Source organism: Balaenoptera borealis (assembly GCF_965194805.1).
Source record: "Balaenoptera borealis genome assembly, chromosome: 14".
NCBI lineage: Eukaryota > Metazoa > Chordata > Mammalia > Artiodactyla > Balaenopteridae > Balaenoptera > Balaenoptera borealis.
The window spans coordinates 37,063,058-37,081,039 of NC_138875.1; positions in this window are offsets into that span (position 1 = coordinate 37,063,058).

Genomic DNA, 17,982 nt, shown 5'->3' on the forward strand with positions numbered 1-17,982 from the left:
CAACTGACTAGCAAACAAGTTCCTGAGAGAATGGGATGTAGAATAGACATCTGGTTAATAAGAATTCTAGAAGGAAGGAGGAGGGAATACTTATTTTTGCTTTTATTCTAAATGCAAGGTGAACAAACTGATTAGTTAAGCCTTGTGCTTTTAATACGGCACATAACTATGGTGAGTGTGATAATTTATATGCATGTGTGTATTTTCTGACCAATACAGAAGAACAAAGCACTACCATTAATTCTTTTATTTATGTGCATACTACAGGAGTCCATTTAGCCTTAAGTGTCCCTTTGAGGACAGATTGTATAGTGGTTGCACACTACATCCAACTATATTTAAGAAAACTAGGCTACTGGTTTGGAACATACTGGTACATAATTGTCTAAGTTTAAATGCTTTCATCTGTCCTATGGCTTTATTCTTTAAGGTACTCTACTTCCATCCCAATCAAGGTATTTGTGGATAACAAGTAAACTAATTTACCTTTTCTCAGTTTGATCAGAGTACCCAAAGACAATGTAAGGACTGTCTGAGTGAAATAAGTAGACGTCAGTAAAGGACTGCCTGTGATACAGCCTTTGCTGTCTAAGAATCAAGTATAAATGAACAAATACCACATGGTATGAAGCTGTGGTTCTAGTTTAACTCAGTTCAAGCCATGAATGTACATCAGAAAGGAAAATAAGAAGAAAGAAATATTTCCAGAAGAGCTCCACTCTGGCTCTTTCAGACTTCTTTGTAGAGTTAATCACAAATCTCCAGCTTCTTTGATCCAGCTAATTACATAGTACTTCTGTTCCCTGTGTAAAATGAAGGGAAAAACCCAATCCTGTAGATTGCAGAATTGTGTCACCTTATTAAATAAAGTGGTGGTTCCTTTTAAAGCTGAACCTTGGTTCTGGGAAGTCCCCACTGGGGAATCCACGTGCTGTCTCCTGTCCAAAACCCTTGGGATGGCTTTCTGTTGCAGAGCCTCCTTCATCGATGCCTGACTCCTTCCTAAAGATCTAAATGGAGAGTTCAGTTCTTGTTCCTGCCACCTGCTACCCAGGGACAATGCATAGCTTTTTTAAAACAGAGTCACTCTAAAGATTAAATGAAAAAAAAAAAAAGTAAAAGTGCTTAGCACAAAAAAGCCTAATAAAGGGTAAAGGGTAGCTTCTTGTAGTGGAATCATTTCCCTGTTTACATAGCTGCTACCACTTTTCATCCTATATGGGCTCCTTTTTACCCCAGTCCAGCTGGGACGGTTGATGCACTCTTCCTACTTCTTGTCATTTTTGCTCTGCCAAGAATATGCCCAAGCCCCTTTACATGCAAATTAATTTATAGCAACTCCTTAAGGAGAAATTATTTTGGGAGGCAGAAATTACCAACAAATCTGGGGACCTAGGGATATAAAAATTCTCATATTTGTTACTTTCTGACATTTACAAAAATGTACTCTATGGCATTTCATACCTAACTTTCATTACTCTATTGTGATAACAAAGTCATTTTGAATAAGACTATGCTTTTAAATTGTTGGGCATACTACACAGAAGAGATTTAGTCATGGTCAGGTTAGTTGTTTTTTGGAATATACCAAATCATTTATATTGATCCTCTTCCTTGATCATCATAGAATCTCCTTAAGCATTTGTGGACTAATAACAATCAAGTGTTCTTTATTCTCAACAGAGCACTTCTATTTCAGTGCAATTCCAAACCACTATCTCACCTCAATCAAGCATCTCCCCTACTTGATTGGGTAACAGGCTCCCTTGGGGTTTGTTTCATCCTTTCCCCACTTCAGACAAAAAGGATCATTTTTCCAGGAGTCAACAAGAAACATGACAGAATAAAGAAATATCTTTGGTGTGCTACAGGGAATCTGCTGACTCTCCAACCTAAATAAGGCTGGGACATAGAAATTGTAATAGAGCTGGCAGAGAAAACATTGAAGGTAGACCAAAGCACCACTGGCCTCTGTTTATTGAATCAGTTAGTCTTTATGTAAAGGTTGAGGCTCTGGGAAACTGAACAGGTAAGAAGAGGGGCTTTTGTGGGGTATTGGATATGGGGTAGGTATGGACAGGGTGGCTTCCTGGTCGCCTTGGAATTGCCCTGACAAGTGGCTGCTTGTTGTGTCCATTCCAAGCTTCCTTCCTTGCAAACAAAGAATACAAACCAACTTCATACTTCCTCAAGAGTGCAGCATGAAGTGACTGTGTTAGCTCTTCACTCGCCTTTCTCACCTGCTGCTCGTGAGGTCTCTTCTTCCTGGCAGAGTTCTGTGACTGATTTGCCTTTATTTATTGGCAGCAACCAGCATGTTTCCCTGCAGCTCAGCAGAAGTGCACACCTGCTGCCTCCTGACTTTTGAAGTGGAGACCAGCCTTCCATGGCGGTCCTAGGGCAAGCTCTGCCCTCTGTGGGTCCCCAGGAAGATGACAGAGCCCGAGATGACACTGATGATATGGATGGAGGTGTTAGTGAGGAGTTGAGACTTCATGGCCCAGGGAGTCAAGACAACACATTTGAAGTTTTCAGCCGCTGCAGACATTGGTATTGCATTAATAAGAAAATAGAATGTGGTGATGGTGAAAATACAGCAGACAAAATACAAAGTTTTTCTGAAGTGTATTCTCCTACAACTGGTTAATTAGGAGTAGGAAGAACACTCTGAAATGCTTGAGTTCACAGACCTGCAACTATTAACCTTAACTTTATAATATGCCAGGCAAGAAAATGAGATATTATAAAAACTCTAGGGGAAAAAAAAAGTCATTTGAATGAACTTTCAAACTTCAAAAACATCACATACAGTATTTGAAATTCTACTTTTAATTTTGTGTTTAGTGGACAATATCAATGTGTTTCTTAATTCATGCTATCCCTGTGTCCTCAGATAAATGCTCCATGAAGGTAAGGACAGTGTCTGGTTTGTTCATTTTATGTCACTTGGAACTGAAACTCAGAGACAGCAACTAGAAAAGAGGAGAGCATTTGGCAGGGAGAGGTGAGAAGCAGGTGGACAATGCAGCTCTCTAGGGCTCCTTGGGCTGCCTTGTAAAAAAATGTCTGCCTTGTTTGTTTGCTTCTGTCCAAACAGAATAGGATACACCTAATTTACTCCTTCTTAGAGCAGCCCTCAGCATAGAAGGGGCTTGGTAGATTCATAGTCATTGAATGAATAGATAAATGAGTAAAAATCACCCTTTTTGTAGATGGAAGGACAATCACTAAGTTACATCAGCCTCTCCCAGTCAACAGAGAAGCTGGTCCTCAGCAACATTTTAAATTCCTTGACTTTAGGGAGATTATTTGTCCAGATTTCTGCCTCTGAGTGCTCCCCTTTCTTAATCATTATCTGTTTTCTTTCAGGTACTCAACAGCTTTACCTGTTTCTTCTCATCTATTATCAAAGTCTGTTCACTCACAAAGCTCTGAAATCAGTCTCAGGCGCCTACTGGGAATGGAAGTCACTTTGTTTCTTCTCACATGGTTATTTCTATATTTTATTCTTGGATTTTCCTCTGTGCCTTCCCATCTCCCTACAGGATACTTGGTCTCAAGTTTTATTGGCCTGCAGTCTCTTTTTGGGCAGGTCTTGAAGCAATCTTATCAAACTCAGGTCATATATTAAATCAGTAAAAATTGAGAAGATAATGACTTAGTGCTGACTTCCTCTCTGACTCTTTTGCAGTAAATCAGATTCAGATGCCCCAGTGAAAACCATGTATCTCTTACAAACCACTCTGTTTCTTAACCCAAGCTACCCCTTTCTTGCCTCTTAAATTCCTAGCATTTCTGCACACAAAACATAAAAATAAACAAACAAAATTTTTAAAACTCTTCAAATGCTACTTACCATCTACCAGTTCCTCAAATAATATTCAATTCATCAACATAATCTTTTGATTCCAAAACCAAAATTTATTTCAAATCTCTCTACTTCTCTTATCAGTAGCCAACCAAGAAATCTATGTATTAACCCATCATGACACTGATCTCACACAAAGCGATGCTCATGCTGGTCCATTCTATCCCTCTAATGTCATATCCTCCCAATTTCCTCATTCCTCACCAAGCCCCAGCCATGAAGACAACCAACACTTCTTAGAACAAAAACAAGCTCTTTTTCCCAACTTATGGTTACCAGAGGGAATGGTGGGGAGGGAGAGATAGTTAGGGAGTTTGGGATTGACATGTATACACTACTATATTTAAAATGGATAACCAATAAGGACCTACAGTATAGCACAAGGAACTCTGTTCAATATTATGTAACAACCTAAATGAGAAAATAATTTGAAAAACAATAGATTCATATATATGTATAACTAAATCACTTTGCTGTACACCTGAAACTAACACAACATTTTTAATCAACTATACTCCAATATAAAATAAAAAGTTAAAAAAAAAAAAAAAGACCTCCTTCTCACTCCAAGGTCTTTGTAGACATTACCTATAAACTGGGGACACTAGTTCCTTATGTCTCCATCTAACACCTTTCTTTCTTCTTTCAGGTTTCAGGTTATTGTTTTACCATCCCAGAAAAATGTTTCTGTATCCATACATACTCCTTTGTCTCCCTTATTTATTTTCTATCATTAAATTTGTTTTCATCATTTTACTTATCCATTGTTTGTCTTCCCCACTAGAATGTGAGCTCAATGAAGACAAAATAATGTCTGGTTGTTCAACACTTATGTCACCAACACATAACGTTGTGACCAGCACAGTCAGTGTTCAATAAACATTTGTTGAATGAAGAAATGGAAGAATGCATGAATAATATTAAAATCTAACTTTCTTTGGTGGGTATTTGTGTAGGTTTCCCTTAATCTGCACCAATCAATCTTTAGTCTTCTAAAACTGAGTATCTCATTTTATAGCCTGGTCCTGGAAGAATTCACACACTCCTCTATTAATCCAACAAAAAGATCTTTCTTATAAAACATAATGGTTTTCAACTATTTTTACATTTTTTTTCAGTTCGGAATAACCGTATATTTAGCTTGACAAATAAGTAAAGTATACTTTTGCCTATATATAACTATTTAATGGGTATAATTTATACATAATTATTTAAGAGTACACTCTCTCACGTGACACATTGCTTAAAATTACTCTTGTAGAGAAAGAATACAAGAAGGAAAGGGACAACTAATTGCCTTTGGAACACATTTTTGTGCCACATAAGAACATTGGACTTTTTGTTTGTTTCATGGAAGATGCATCCAGTATTATTATAACATTTTACACAAAAGGAAAAGGCTGTGTATTTGGCCAAATCACAAATTGTATTGTTTTTTATTGTCATTAACAAAGTAGACATAGATAGGGGAACTCACTCCAATTGTGAAAAGAAGGAATGGAAGAAAGAAAGAAGGAAGGAAGGAAAAAAAGGGAGAAGGAGGGAGGGAGAGAAGGAGGAAGAAAAGAAGGAAGAAAGAAAAGAGAGACAGGCTTGTCTGCTGCATTTCTTCTTGCTGTTCAAACACTATACCCCCTTCTTGCAATTTTTCTTCCCCTACGTTCTCATTTTACAATATGATTCTATGAGACCTTGCTCTCAGAGAGTACTGAGGTAAATTGCGGTGACTTTGGCATCAGGAAAAGCTGAATTATAACATCAGCTGCTCCACTTACCAGCTGAGTGGTTTTAAACAGTTTTGTCATCTATAAAATGTTGTTATTAGTACATATCTTCTTGAATTGTTATGGCAATTAAGTGAGATAATGAATGAGCAGAAATGGTACAGAGCCATAAATGTGGTAGACCTTCATTAATATTTACCTATATTTATTGATAAATATATTTCAATGTGGAATCCAAACACAAGAAGTGTCTTTACCAAAATAACTGATAATAATTCTTGGGATATAAAGCACCACCATTCAATGTTGTTGGGGTGAGGATTGAGATTCTTTAGGTCATTTCTTTCTTCTCTGTCCCTTTTAAAACTTTCTTACTTATTTCTCAATGCCCTTCTCTATACATGACTTCAACCTAAATTCATGCAAATAATTAAGCCCAAAGCAGAGTTTGTTTCACCTAGTGGGTCATTCACACACAAAATATAGTTATTGGTCTAAAGTCTTACTTAAGAAGTTACATACTTGACTACATGGGTGGACCAGAGTTGACTGCCAATCACAGATTGTATGTATCATTTATTCATTTGGAAATTTTTGCTGGGATGATGGAGATTCTTTGCCCAAAAGCAGGAGACTGCATGTACAAATATTTATGGCTGATGTCCCCAATTTATGCTCTTTTCCTATTTTTCTCTGAGCAGAGATAGAATGAGAATGACAGTGCAGGATGAGCCATTCATTTACAGTATTTAATTGAATGCACTTTCTTTGTATTTTATCTGTTATTCCTGGACCCTAGGGACACTGGACAGTATGAGGTTCTAAGTCACAATTCCATTCACTAAGTGTGTGCTGGAGCTTGTAATGAGTTTGTCTAAAGGCTTTCACACCTCTGCTTTCCATAGAAGGTTCATTTATCTTTCTGAAAGAGAACAGAGCTGTTTTTAGATTTCCCTGATTTCCACAGACAAGACACTCCTGGATGCCTGCTGTAGGAAGTATTCTCTAAGGCACATTTTTAACTGACTGGCTGATGGGGGACTAGTGAAAAGCAGCCAGAAAGCCCATGTCCTATATGCTTCACCCCAGCCTCAGAGTTATTAATTGTACATCACAGCATTCTCTTTCCTCTAAATACATGTCTAACTCACTTATTGAAACTTCATACTAATTACTTCCATTGCATCTCTCGATGAGTTGGTTCCATATGCAATATATTAATTACTCTCTGCAAAGACTTTAATATAAATTCCTCTGGTGTCTGTCCCTTATTGCTTCTTAAAATTGTGCCCCTTCATTTCCTTACTTGGTGATAACTTATTCTACTTGTGTTTCCTCTTGTTCCACCTTCATCTTGACACAGCAATCATATCAATAGGAGAGATTTCCAACAAAGTATTGACAAAAGTGAGTTCACATCCTTAAGATACATTCCTCTATTTCAGCAAACCATAAAGTATGTTGGACATTTTTTGATAAGCTGCTGTCTCTCTAGGTCTTTGAAGCATTATGGACGTGAGTAACTGAGGCTGAAATTTGGGTCAGAAAAATTCAACACAGTTTTCTTACAGTATTAGTAAAAGAGTGGGAGGCTAAAGCATAAAAGGAGGGAGGGAGCATGAGGACAAGAGGAAGACAAATGTGAAAAAGGAGAACTCTTCCTGACAAGTAATGTCTCATTTGTTTTACTCTTGAAAGCAAGAAAAAGCCGTTGAAAGTCCTTGGAGTGGTCAGAGCACACCACATATTCTCTGTCCAAGGTGATAAGTATCACCATAAACAAAATTAGAAGAGCTCAGCTCTAGCAATAGAGTGTGAATGAACAATTATGCAATTATTCATTTCCTTTGTGCCTCAGAAGAAATAAATGGCATTTAACTCAGATAAAAAGTACATAGACTTCCTATTGACACAAACTAGATGTTTACATGGATAGTATATAAATAATTTTGGAAGACTGAGAGGCAAATCTGTATTTCTCTCAATTGTCCATATGGTTTATAAATGTGACATAATTTTTGATATTTGGAAACTTTGGAATATTTGGAAGGCCACTGTTTTGAAGACTTGATTGCCATTTATTTTCTAGTAATGCAGGTTAAGCTATAAATACTATTTCCTGGAGAACAAATACTGGTTGGTCAGCATATGACAAGTGGTCCAGAGGGTGATCTAGCCAAATTAGCATGGAGAATAAACCATACTTACTGTTCCCATTGGCTTCAGCGCCACATAACAGTATCATGGTCCATCATGCACATGGATATGGACAGAGAAGTACACTTGGACAGAGAAGTACAAATACCAGATAAACCCAATCTTCAAGAAAATATGACATTTGAGAACTGAAGATATATAAAGGCACTAACTAGGAATCAGAACACATGGGTTCTACCCCTTATTTAACTCAATCTCTCCAAGCTTCAATTTTATAATCTGTAAAATGAAAACAGTGCCTGCCTTACCAATATTTTAAGTATAAGTTATTTGATGATCACAATACTTTAACACTAGGGAAATGAGTAGTTATAATTATCATCATCATTCATATTGGTCAAATTGGCCACTATATTAACCCTATATTTATGTCCTTTTTTACCCTTTATTTTAGAAGTACAGGTATACATTGTTTATTTCCACACATCTATTGTTTGTATTCTATTCTATTCTATTCTACTTTTTGATATTTTCTTGATGAATTAACTATTCTCATTGGGTACCTGAGACCTATAAATTAATCTTGAGAAACCTAGAATTCTTTTGGAAATATTTTGGAGCACACATTTAATTATGTGGAAATAGTCTTCTTTATCTGTTCTGTGAAATAACTAGACATCTAAACCATCTCCCCAAAGATCTGCATCTCAAAGCATGAGTCTGCCTTAAAGGAGCCCTTCATAAGAACTTGGGTCTGGAAATGGGATCACTGGTGTTTTATTGATGTTATATGCCCAAGGCAACATTCTAGAGAGTTTTTCTGTGTTGTATTTCACTATTATAACTCCATCATGGTCAATTAGCAAGACAGACTCTTGGCTTTTAGGCTTGAAAATGAAGCTACTTGATTATTTATGTTTCTAAGATGTTATTGAGTAATTCAACTTAGTAAAGAACTTTGATGTATTCCATCATTATGACTGTAAATCCAGGTGTTAATTCTCTCAGATGGCCCATCATCTCACTGGAAATACCTAATAAAGCGGCCATTAACCGACTGTATATGGTGATGTAAACTATACCACTAGCTGAACTTCCCATTACCAAGAGTAACACTGTGGAGGCAGAAGAGATTATCTAAGTAGGGGCCAGCCATGATCATAAAGAAACCATTGAAACAAGGATGTTCCTATACCCAGTGAAAATATGTATGCATAAGGCATCAGTCCTGAAAGATAGGTATGAAGGAAAGATTTGATATATTGCATTATAAAATTAGCAGGATAGATTACTTTCACACTGCAGACATTGAGCAGGTGTGGAATGTAGCAGCTTTTAGTAATGCTGTTTTGTCCCACAGAGTTTTCAGTTATTTTCCCCTTGGCAGCTCTGGCATCACAGAGGACTGAAAATTAGACAAAAGAAACAAAAGGAGCTTGTGCATCCACCTATAAATACACCCAGAAAAGGTTCTGGCATTACAAATATTTGGGTCAGAAGTCATCACTTAGTTTTATGCTTTTGGGAGATAAAAAGAAAGAATTCCAACATCCTAAACAAAACAGCATGTGGGATATTGGAGTAGTAGACAAAGTCTAGACGGTGACCCTGGAGACATGGATTCCAGTGTTAGTTCTTCCTCCAGACTAACAAGCTGTTAGAGACTCATCACTTTACTTTGGATCTCGGCTTCTTCTTAGTTGAGGAAAGTCAGGATTAATAAAGACAGAGCTTGTGTGCTGTCTTTGCCTTATCCTGAACCAAGGAAGATATTATTAAGTAATCAATTAAAAGAATTTGAACCCAGATGTGACATCACAGTTCTCTACACAGTTCTCACAAAGCAGCTGCTTGCCAAGTGAGCAAAATCGGGATATGGGAGGAAATTCTTAGGGCTGTAATATAATTAATGACAGGAGAGTATGATCTGGCTCTACGGTCTTTTCAGATCCCAGTCTTTGTAGTTAGAAAAATTACTCAATCTACTACCCACATGGAATTAGAGGGTGTCTCCCTCTGTACCCTGACAAGTTGACATTGGCCCATTTCCTGTCAGTGTTGTCCCCTCTCTCTCCTCTTCTTTTCACTTTTAACATTCCGCTCCTTTTCAATAACCTCTTCTGTCACTGGACATAGGGTTCCAACATCTCTGACTCAGAAAAAAAAAGGCATTCTTTTATTTTAGCCTAGGGAAGGCAATATGGCTCTGTCCTAAATATCCTGAAATATTTGACTATTCCTGACCATTAGGTGGCTTTTCTACATTTCTTAACCATCAAGACTAACAGACCAGTACTGAGCTAAATGCTGTGGGAAATTGAGTCAGCTGAAAGCATGGTCTCTGTCTTGCCAGAGTTTATAATCTAATAGAGGAGAGAAAAATATGTACAAAACAGCCCCAAGGAAACATAAAGTACTATAACAATATACAATCTTTAAAATAGCATCCAGCCTGCAAACTGTTGACAGATTAATTTTCCCCAAGCACTGCTTTTATCATGTCCTCTGCCTCTCAACAGCCTTCACAGCCTTATTTCTTATCACATTAAGTCCAAACTCCTCTGCTGTTTTTCAGGACCTCCTTAATCTGGCTTCACCTGATTTTTCCAAATTTATGTCCCACTTTTTCCTCACCAGGCCAGAATGTTTCCAGACCTTTGGTCGTGTTGTCTTTCCCAGCTTAAATGTAGGAAGTATGGTCCCAATCCTACTTTACCTTACAGCTCTTCTTCCTTGAAACTAGTTCTTGATGGAGCAGACCATATTGCTCTTTCAGTTATTTAAATACCAGTACGGTACCTATAGCCTTTAGATATTTATTTTTGCATCTTGGGTATTTCCCTTATTACCTGAGCAACTGTGAACTGAAATCTCTAAACTCCCTAAGCCTGTTGCTTGAAATATAAAATTGGGATGCCTTGTAGAATTACTACGATAACTAGAGATAATATATTTAAAGGACTGAGAACTGGGTTTGTCTAGTTACCATTAAACCAACTTTTCTTTTTCTTTAAACCACTACGAAAAATGAAAAAGTAGAATAATGGAAATGTCAAAAATGACTGTTAAGCTACTGTGTCCATAATTATTGACACATGAGCAAGATTATACATTTCTTAGATTTAGAGGATAAATATTTTGGGGACTACACATTGCCTAGCAGAGATGCTTAATATATACAGTCATCCCTTGGTATCTGTGGAGTATTGGTTCCAGGGCCCAGAGGGGATACCAAAATCCAAGGATGCGCAAGTCCCACAACCAGCCCTCCATGTCCCTTGTTCCACATCTATGGATTCAACCAACCAACCACAGATTGTGTAGTACTTTAGTATGCATTTGTCAAAAAATAAATCCAAGTATAAGTGGACCCATGCCGTTCAAATGCTTGTTGTTCAAGGGTCGGCTGTATTTGACAATCAGTTAAAAATTCAAGTTTTCAAATTCAAATTTGAGTGGCAGTAAAATGTAGTGAATGAGAGGCTCTACTCTGGAGCAATTTTCCTGCATTCAAATCCCAGCTCTTCCCCTCGTTTACTATGAGGCCTTCTTCAAGTTACATAAACTCCCTGTGCCTAAATTTCCTTACCTATAAATAGGGGCAATGGTACCTATTTCCAGGGGTTGTTATGAGGATTACATGAATTAAAATTTGTAGAGTCGATATTTGTAATATATTATAGAATATTTGTGCTAAGGATGGAGATTAGCAAATAGTGAGCATTATATCAGTATTTATTAAATATACTTCTAAACATATACTACTTTCCTTGACCAGCACTGCAGTCCTTATATCCCTTCTGACTCTCTTTTTTCCCATTATCAAAATATAATTATCCTGTACTTCATATTTGACCTTTGATAATAATTCTTATAAATAAATGAGGTAATTAAACTAAATTTGGAAACAGAAAAAATGCAGATTATTTGATGGACAGCTTTTTCCAGAATATCAGAGTTATATTACAATTCATATGGAAGTGTAGAATAGAACATTTTGGCCCTCACTAGCATATAAATTTAGCTCAGACAATAAAGATTTACTGCAGGAAAACTTGGGGTGAAAGATTAAAGCATTCCAGCAGGTACTCTTCAAGGCTTTGTGGGACCTGGAACCTCATTTACCACCTTCCAGATGGAAGCCATTGTTGGCACTTCCCTTTTGTTAGATCTAGAGTTCAGATAGTATCCCTTGTGACTCAATCTCACAAGAGTAAAGGCTGCCCCTCTGTAGGTTGCCAGCAGCCTCCACTCTGATATTCTCCACTGTGCTCACTGGATTCCCTCCTTCTTTCTACTAGTGCCACTTCTCTAGCAATTAGCACTTAATTCACTTGTTTTTATCTCCTCATGATTTCTTACTCATGGCTTCTGCACACTACTTGTTCTCTCTGGATCTCATTGCCTTTGTGTCATGCTACCCTATTGCCCCTTCTCTCTGTGTCTTATACTCACACAATCCAACAAAGAGTTGAGTTCATGACTAGCCACATAAGATGTCTTTCCGGGCAGTGCTCTCATGCCCAGGTATCACATAGGCTGTTGGACAAGCCATAGCAGTTTCCTGTGGGTCAGTCACCTTTCACCCCCATATCCATCAACTGTACATAAAATGGCAGGGTCAAAGGTCACAAACCATTCCAACTATGATTAAGAGTTCCTCCAGTGGGGTCTATAGGCTCAGCAAGCACTCAGAATAGCACAGGCTTGTCTTCAGTGCAGCTAGCCTATCAACTTCTACTGAGAGAGTTACTCATTGAGAGGCTGAGACATAGAAGCACAGGCTTTGATCTAGGTAGGGACACAGGGAATTCTCAGACATTCTAGGAGGAAAATTGGCTTTCAGTATACATGGGTTAGCTCCCTCTTGGAGCTGGATCCATGCAGAAGAAAGCAGGTGATTTTAGGACAATATAATGGAGTGTTAGCCTCTTAGATCTAGTGAAGGATTCTGGGCATTTGGGATCCTTAGAGAGGAGTTACAGAAAACTAACCTGGCCACAAACAGCCTTTGCTCCCACATTCTTCCTTTCTCCATCTCTTCTTCTTTTATTTTTCTATCCTTTGGATTTTTTTTTTTTTAATGTGTATGGTTCTAAGAACCAGTATTCACAATTTTTTCACAACCATATTTTATTTCAACAGTAAAGTATATATCAGACTTCTGTCAGTTAGTTTAGACATTAAAAACATTTTTCACAAATTAGAAGTATAGCCAGTATGTTTAAGAGCATCCTTAAGAGAAGGAACATCATATCACAAGATACAGTGTAATACATTTACATAAGAGCATTTGAGTCAGCTGGACCAAAGGTACACAAAAGTCTCGAGGTGCAGAGGGCAAACTGAGTAGACAGTGTCTTTCAGGAGACTGGTGTGTAAGGCAGTTCCTTCACCTCTATTATGAGTTTTGGGAGCAGTAAGAGCTGTCACCTGGTTCTTTGGGAGCTGAATAGTTTCTGGACATGACCCTCCAAGCCAGGAAATATCAAATACATCCAGCCCGGAATGCAGTGCCTTGCTGCTACTTTGTAAAACTGCTCTCTAGTTTTGAACTAGAATATGCATGGCCATGGAGAAATAGGAAGAAAATTCAAATTATTTTATTTTTCAAAATAATGTATATTTGCATAATAATATGTTGTGTTGTGAGTGCCAGTTCTGGCTCTGCCTTCACAAACCACATGAACTTTGGCAATTGACCTCTTACCTCAGTCTCCAGGAAAGACAAGATAACTAACTAAATTATTTCTGCAGTTCTTCTGGTTTCCATAGTACAATGATTTCATCAATTTTCAAACAAAGAGAGTTAAGATAATTCTCAAAAACTCTTAACTTTAAAATGAATTTTAAGGATACTACAATGTGACAGTACTTTGTCAAGGTTCTGCTGAGTTATTTCATGTGCTCCAGTGGCTTGGCCAATTTTACAAAAGACTGCAGCAACTTCAAGTATTAGACTTCAAGTGTCACCATTTTTTCCACGTGAAATTCTAGGTCCATATTAGGACCATCATGCCAAACCCGTTTCTGAAAAGACCTTCTCGCTTTTGTATGTCTCTGTGTGTATACACATAAGTGTCTGTGTGAGAGTGTGTGCTTTGCTGATGAGGCGGATGAGGGTGTGTAGAGAGGAAACGCATCCAGGAATCTTCCTGGTAAATGGCACACCCTGTTAAAGGAGGAGGGGGGATGACTATACACAGTCTCGTGAACTTTTGTGGCTGGAAAAGGAGCCCAGAAACACTTAGCCTGGCAGTTTTGACTATACTTTCCATTATTCAAATCAACCATTAAAAAAAAAAAAAGTCAAGGGGGCAAAAACAGTTATATTCATTGTCTGCACATCTGGTGGTGGAAGGATAAATTTTGAAAATGCCCTAATAAAAATTAAAGACAAATGTAGTAACATCCAAGGAAAATGTTGGTTCTGTATTAAAATCTCCTCGTTTACACCAGCTCATTCCAGATGCACAGCTGGTTGCCCTGCAACAGCCACTGTAACTCTGTAAAAGCCTCCCTTGTAGGCTATGCAGACGATCTGCTTTACATCCCCAGCGGTGTCTTAGTCCCTTTTTACTGTTTCCATGTTTATCCCAAGGAAAAGTAAAAAAGGAGACAAATATACTCCTTTTTTTTTTTTTTTGGAGAGCACTTGTGCAGTGTGAAGCAACATATCTACAGTGCTTAGTGCTTCAACTGGGAACTATAAGACTATACTACATGCCATAGCTTTGGCCCAACTTTTATAGCTCAATAAATTTGGGGTTTGTTAATGGATCTTCTATAAAAGATTAAAATTCATTTATAAATATTGATTCACAGTCTATTATATTACAATTATCTACAGATTAAAAATGAAAACTACGTTAAAACAACATTAAAGCCTTAGATTCAGATCTCTGTCTGGTATACATCATCTTCAGGCTTGAGAGCAAAAGAAAAGAACAGAGAAGCTATTATTTTGTTAGAGAGAGAAAAAGAGTAAATCTTCTTAAAACCCTGGTCCAATATACACACTGTTAAAGGGTCCTCTGATGAATATTTCTTCCTCTCTGACCACTTTCAGACTTTGGCCACTTACTGAGAGGAGCAAGTATTATTTGAACAAGAGTGTCCTGATTACAATTTAAGGGTAGTAATAAAGACAACATCACTTATTTTTAGGCTCATACTGCCTAGAATTGGCCATTCAACTGAACTTGTTTACAAAAAACAAAAATCTCACACAGTCTACCTAAAGGGTGATTATTTTCACTCAACTGACTTGTCAGTACCATGGACATGGTCACAGGCTTAGGACATTACAGAGATCAGTCACTATTCATCAAGCAGACATGGACTTTCCTTTCAGTCTTTTCTCTCACTTTTTGTGGTTAGTAAAGATATAACGATCTTCAATTTATTGGTTAATCACCAAGTTGATGGTAATAGTGCCAGGCATGTGTAAAGCATTTTATAATTTCAGTAGAGATTTCATATATGCTGTCCTGTGACCCTCACAATGTACCCATGAGGTGTTTGTGGTTGAGTGCAGCCCATGGTGCAGATGAAGATGTGGAGCAGAGAGGAGGTGGTGCCCATCTCAGGCCACCCCACCAGTGCTTGCATCTATTTCCCTGCAACTCCCCACCCATCCTCTCTCATTTTTGCAGATACACATTCAGAAGTCTATTCCTGGTCAGAGAACCCAAAGAAATATTTTTTTTGTTAAAATCTGAAACCTCACCAGGAAATTTCATGTGATTCTCGCTAGGTTAATATTATCCCAATGACAACTGGTTATGTCAAATGACATGACCTCATGACTCTAGGTCACTCAAAGAGAGTTTTTGTGTATGTGTGCACTTTAAATCTAGAGTTTTAAATTTATGTTTGTTTAACCTATCATGTAGAACCTCTTCTGGTGTGTGTGTGTGTGTGTGTGTGAATAAAGAGTGGAACAGTAATACAGAATTATCTGTTTGGTAAAAAATAAGATTTTGATTGAGAAAATTATAGTTACTCAAATATTATTTGAATATGTTCTCCTTGTTTAAAACAAAGCATTTTAAAAGGCTACATTGATGGCAAAAATTTCCTTTAATCAATCATCCTAATCTGAGCCCTCCCTGACTACTGCTATATTTTTCTACATACATGTTTATGTATATTCTATGCCTGTTTGTTTTACAAAACAATGCATTATGCTTCGTATATCATTCTGATGGTTGTGCTTAAATTTAGCCAAAAATACATCTTGGCAATCTATCAATCTATATATCTATCTATCTGTAGAGACAACCATCTCTACATTACACTATAATATGAATGCACCACGTTTTCAAGTCATTTACCTGCTAAATTAACATTTGCACTATTGCCAGACTTTCCCTGATATAAATAACGCTGGACGAATAACCCCCTACATGACTCACTTTGCACATGTGCATGTTTTTCTAGGGCAGAACCTGCTAAGTGCTGGTGCTAGATCATAGAGGACACAGATTTTTATTTAAATAGTTATTGCTTAATTTTCTTCCCCTCAATGACTGCGCCAATTTACATTTCCACCAGCTGTAGATGAGAGTGTGCTGCAATTTCACATAGTTGCCAATATGTGATTTTAACAGATCTTAAGAATAGTTGAAATAACAAATGTATAAGCCATAAGCACCAAAAGCCTTCTATGATGTTTGGTTCCTAAGGTTACATTTTGAAGTGCAACAGCAAACTGGATGGGGAGAGAAAGGGTGAGACACTTTAAATACCCTGGGGTGTGACCCCAAGGCAAGACGTTTATCTGGAAGAGGAGATTTACAAACAAAAATATGCAGCTGTCCTCAGATGCTTAAAAGACTTGTGCAGAGAGCTCCAAGAGCACCAAGGCTAAGGTACTGAAAGGGAAAGGACAGAAACATACTAAGTATCAAGCCAGTGAAACTTCACACATCAAGACCCTTTGCTTGCACAGGCCAGACATTCAGTCATTCACATGGTCATGTCTTTTTGTAAAATTTACAAGGTAAGATATTTTTACTGCCACTTTCTCTTTCTACTCCAACTTTCCTCTGCTAAATCATCTCTTTTGTCAGATGACTTTGGAGTGGCTACAGGGTTTCCTGAAATTTGAGTAGAGAAATTAGTTTGCAAATACATGTAATATAGATTTAATGGGTTATATTTATATGGTACATAGTCACTTTGGTGCATGGTTAGATTGCCCTTATCTAGGTTCCACAGGCTAGTACATTTAAGAATTGGATTTGTAGAACTTGAATGAAAATGATCATAAAGCTACACTTCACATGCATAATAACCCAGTAAGAGGCTGTGACTTCCTTACCTTTAAAGCCTGATAGACTGAAAGCCACTGTCCAGTGTTCAGTCCTATCTTCACTTCCCCACTTGGCTCCAACACACACGTGTCTCATTGCACTTGATGCTCTCCACTCCACTCCACTTAAACCATTCTTCATGTCTGTACCAGGCCATGCCTTTGCCCACACTCTTCCCTGTCTAACAGGGCCTTTCCCTTTGCATCTATACCAGTTCTTATTAATTTCTTGATGATCTGATACAAAGTATAAACATTGGTAAAGATAACATAAAACTCTTAATAGACCACTACAAAAAGGACATTTACCATAAATTGTCCAATGTGTGTCATCAATTTACAAAGGATTTTAGGTTTTTCACTGCATACACACAAACACACACACAAAAAAACATTGAAATGTTCTGGCATCTTATAGCCTGTATATGGAAAATAACGTTGGGAGATGTTTACCCAAATGAGACAATAGTCTTAACAATTTATGTGATATTACAGACAACAAGTTAAGATGCTGAAAGAAAATTTAACAAACTATCAATGATTAAAGAAGGAGGGGATATGGGGATATATGTATACATATAGTTGATTCACTTTGTTATACAGCAGAAACTAACACAACATTGTAAAGCAATTATACTCCTATAAAGATGTCAAAAGAAAAAAAGAAAAAAACACACATTTCCAGTCGAGCATGGTGGTGCATGCCTGTAGTCCCAGCTAATTGGGAAGCTGAGGCAGGAGGACCTCTTGAATCCAGGAGTTCTGGTCTGTAGTGCGCTATGGCAATCAGGTGTCTGCACTAAGTTGGGCATCAATATGGTGACCTCCCTGGAGCGGAGGACCACCAGGTTGCCTAAGAAGGGGTGAACCGGCCCAGGTCATAAATGGAGCAGGTCAAAACTCCTTTTCTGATCAAT